The 2,500-nt window shown below is 32.2% G+C and overlaps 1 protein-coding gene across 1 annotated transcript in view; it reads right to left on the bottom strand.

Annotated features, from left to right (window-relative positions):
• The window catches only part of LOC119598612 (coiled-coil domain-containing protein AGAP005037-like), a 169,476-nt gene that overhangs the window by 50,402 nt on the left and 116,574 nt on the right, over positions 1-2,500 (bottom strand). The gene's annotated exons all lie outside the window — the stretch shown is intronic.

Genomic DNA, 2,500 nt, shown 5'->3' with positions numbered 1-2,500 from the left:
AAAATTGAACACAAGATCATTTTGTGTTATATATCATGACTTTTTAGTATGAAACAAATATAAAGAAAATCACAAACAAGGCCACTGGTTGAATGCATCAGTCCTGATAGATAATTCCATATACATTGCTGCTGCTGTTATGAATGTTCATGATGAGACATATAAAAATGAGGTAGAATTGGTGGAGTCTGGGTAAAGGAGGTAAAGAGTGAAAAAAAAGGCTATATTACATTGTTACTAAATGCTTTTGTGTGTGTGTGTGTGTGTGTGTGTGTGTGTGTGTGTGTGTGTGTGTGTGTGTGTGTGTGTGTGTGTGTGTGTGTGTACATATACATATGTATCATTGTGTGTGTGCATACAAGCCCTTAAGCATGTGTGTGTACATGTGCTTACACATTTTTGTGTTTCTAAAGCAGATAATTATACAAAAATATATGTACTTCCATCAAAGCAATGCAGATTAATAAAACAGTAGCCTTTGCTACTGATATACAGTGAGTTAGAGATGAACATCTTTATTTCATTCATACTTTGTCTTGAGAACTTACTCATATGCTCTCCCATCTTTTGCTAATATGCCTTTCCTGGTCAATTCATCACCTACACATTGTTGTCTAAGCTGTTTGTCCTAGTGAAAAGGAGTGTCAGCCCCCAATAAATGCAATCTATAACCATATTTCCTTCTTTTTCTATGCATGCACCTGCAGATCTACAGGTCATTCTGTGTGTTCACTCTTTCTTAATTGTTTCAACATCTAGCATACATCAATATTTATTTTTTTCACTCCCCATTTTTCTCTCTCAGTGTAATCCTGATCCTTTTTTTACCATAGCAAAACCACACAGAGGTTTGCATATCCTGCCAATTCTTTAATAATCTAAAGCCCACCATGGAAGGGTTAATAAGTCTACAATGACTACTAATGGCTATTCTTTGGGACTTTCTCTTCTACAGTTTATGCATTACTGCATGTATGAGAATAAGACTGAGGTGGCAGATAGCCAAGATGGGCTCCTTCCATCAAACACAATGAAGAGACTTATCATCTTTTGGTCAGAAACTGTTTCTGATTGCTCTTCTTTTTTCCTATGAGTTCAATCTGCAAGATACAGTAATCAGTCTGTAAAGGAAATCAGGCAGAGATCCCTAACAAATAAGAAACACAAATGTGAAAAATATCCCTTAACACTATTCACTGTACTGTAACCTTATAACCATTGTAGTCCAGACCCATGTACAATAATCTGATAACAGGCCAAAGCCTACAAAGTTTACACATGTGTATACATGAGAATGAGTGTCTTTGAAAACTGTAATAAATTATCTAAAATACCCTTATTCATTATGCAGATAAGGCAACATCATTACCACTTTGCAAAAATGCAGAGCTCATTTAAATTTTTAAGATAAAATTCATTAATGGAAATAAGTACAGACTTGCTGATCTTATGACATCTCTTTAATCATTTTCCAACTTATATATATATATATATATATATATATATATATATATATATATATATATATATATATATATATATATATATATATGGAATTTACTACCTTTACTACCTTTACATATCTACATTTATTCTATGTTTGAAAATATCTATGTTATCCCCATAAATAGCATTATTCAAATATCCATAAGTTAATGAATATTATTTGCCACTATAGATCTAAATGCACCCTTTACAACTACTGAAAGCAAATGTAATCATGAGAATCCATGCGTATTTTGATACACACATGCTTTACTTTACAATGGGTGTAATCCCTCAGAGCCTGGGACTGGCTGAGGTCAAATCTATAGCTAATACTAATATCATTGCCACTAACCCAAAAATGATTCAAATGTGACTGCAAAGCCACTATCACTAGCTAATTCATAAATACTTCCACTGATTAAAACCCTATGGATCCACATGTTGTCACTACACACATGGGATGGATATAAAGGACAGTCTAAACTCATGAGGTTTACTTATTTAACAATAACAAATGAAGAAAGCATTCAACTCTTCTTTACTCTATTTTACTAATGTTAGCTAGTTTTAATTCCTCACCATTTCAAACACATTTTCAGATATATCTAAAACCCAGTTATGCTTTCTGGCGTGAAAATTAATTTGACATAAATTCATGTATTGTGAGCTATAAGAATAATCAGCTAATTAGATGTTCTGACTCAATCCTCTATCAGCAAAAATGATTAAATATTGTTTTAAGAATAATAAGAAGCACATTTAAGATAGAAGTATAATAAAAACCTTCACCTTGATACAATTTTTTTTTTTATGATAAAGTCTGTGTTATTTACTAGTGTATGGAAATCTGCTTCACCCATAAACTATAATACACTCATATTTATCTGTCTATATAAACATCTACATAAACACACTGACATAAACATATACTATCACTCTCCCTTTCACACTCACTCACTCAATCACTTGTTTCTTTTTCACTTTGACAAAAATTGATGATGGTTTAATTTCA

Source organism: Penaeus monodon, chromosome 41, assembly GCF_015228065.2.
Source record: "Penaeus monodon isolate SGIC_2016 chromosome 41, NSTDA_Pmon_1, whole genome shotgun sequence".
NCBI lineage: Eukaryota > Metazoa > Arthropoda > Malacostraca > Decapoda > Penaeidae > Penaeus > Penaeus monodon.
Note: the sequence above shows the minus strand (reverse complement) of the source record. Positions and strands in the feature narration are given on the sequence as shown.